We start from the raw sequence: 1682 nt of genomic DNA, 5'->3' as shown, positions 1-1682 counted from the left end.
CCAAGACAAGCGGAAAGGCAGCCAAGAAAGCCGGCAAGGCCCAGAAGAACATCTCCAAGGGAGACAAGAAGAAGAAGCGCAAGAGGAAGGAAAGCTATGCCATCTACATCTACAAGGTGCTTAAACAGGTACATCCTGATACTGGCATCTCCAGCAAGGCGATGAGCATCATGAACAGCTTTGTCAACGACATCTTCGAGCGCATCGCCGCTGAGGCTTCCCGTCTGGCCCACTACAACAAGCGCTCCACCATCACCAGTCGGGAGATCCAGACTGCCGTCCGCCTCCTGTTGCCCGGTGAGCTGGCCAAGCACGCCGTCAGTGAGGGTACCAAGGCAGTTACCAAATACACCAGCTCCAAGTAAGGTGCCAGGTTTTCTGCCTTGCTGCATTCTTAACAAACGGCCCTTTTCAGGGCCACCACACCTTTAAAAAAAAGAGCAGCATCTGTTAGCCTTGTTATCAACTCCACTCTGATTTTATCTATCTGTCCTACTTCATATACATCGAAAGACAGTGCAAAACATTCAAATCATAAGCTAAGGAGGGAAGAACTACTACTACTACTACTACTACATTACCTTATTGCTAAAAATCCTCCTGCTTTGTCCTTTACAATGAAAACCAGACCAAGCCCCATGGCACTACAGCCCCTAAGCAAGCAGGCTGAGTGGACCTCAAAGCAGCCATTAGATCGAGGTAAAATTCCTTTGCCTGGCCGGGAATTGAACCCGGGCCCCCCAGCTACGAGGCAGGCACGCTGCCCCTGCGCTACAGCGCCGGCCCCTTCACAACCACCTTCAGTAATTATTATTATTATTATTATTATTATTATTACAACCCTCGACACTTCCCGTGTGTGTGTGCGCGCGCGCGCCAGCGCGCGCGTTTTTTTGGGGTTAGGTTACGAGAAGTGGGGTTAAGTCGAGTTAGGGTACGTTTCGCCGCGGAGCGCGACAACCACCCGCGCCCGCTCCGCGACGGCGACCTCCGAGCACACCCCTGCACCATTGCCAACGCCCCCGCGCCACAAAGACCTCCAGGAAACTCGCTTTGCGGTTCGTATGGACGTTTCAAGCTCCGTTCTCTCGCCAACGGCCATACCATGTTGAATACACCGGTTCTCGTCCGATCACCGCAGTTAAGCAACATTGGGCGTGGTCAGTACTTGGATGGGTGACCGCTTGGGAACACCACGTGCCGTTGGCTCAATTCCCTTTTTACCAAGTTTCCCAGTCCCAGTACGACAACTTACTTTCAACTTTTGCCTCAGGCCAGCAGAAATTGCTTAAATCACGTTTTTTGTTACGTCTGAAACTAGCTAGACCTTTTGCTGCTCTTCGACCCCGTGGCTATACAGGAACGAAGCTTAGCGTAGTATTGCATTTCCTCCTAGGTGACCGGCCTAACCTGGCGGCGGCGACATCATCATCATCGTTGTTGTTATTATTATTATTATTATTATTATTATTATTATTATTATTATTATTATTATTCGTCGTCTCTCTCTCTCTCTCTCTCTCTCTCTCTCTCTCTCTCTGTGTGTGTGTGTGTGTGTGTGTGTGTGTGTGTGTGTGTGTGTCGACCTAGGGGACCCTTGCTGAGCCTAGCACCGCTTCCAATTACTCGTGCCAGGATTTTAACTTTCGTACCTCCTATCGTACGTCCCTATGTCTAAACTT

At 50.1% G+C, this 1682-nt stretch overlaps 1 non-coding gene across 1 annotated transcript; it reads left to right on the top strand.

The window, feature by feature from the left end:
* The first annotated feature begins 1090 nt into the window (after positions 1–1090).
* On the top strand, positions 1091–1209 carry LOC137500748 (5S ribosomal RNA). Its single transcript, XR_011018249.1, has one exon. It is a non-coding gene; the product is annotated as a 5S ribosomal RNA (ribosomal RNA).
* The last annotated feature ends 473 nt before the right edge of the window (positions 1210–1682 follow it).

Source organism: Anabrus simplex, chromosome 4 (genome assembly GCF_040414725.1).
Source record: "Anabrus simplex isolate iqAnaSimp1 chromosome 4, ASM4041472v1, whole genome shotgun sequence".
NCBI classification, from domain to species: Eukaryota; Metazoa; Arthropoda; class Insecta; order Orthoptera; family Tettigoniidae; genus Anabrus; species Anabrus simplex.
This window is presented reverse-complemented; position numbering and strand designations above follow the sequence as displayed.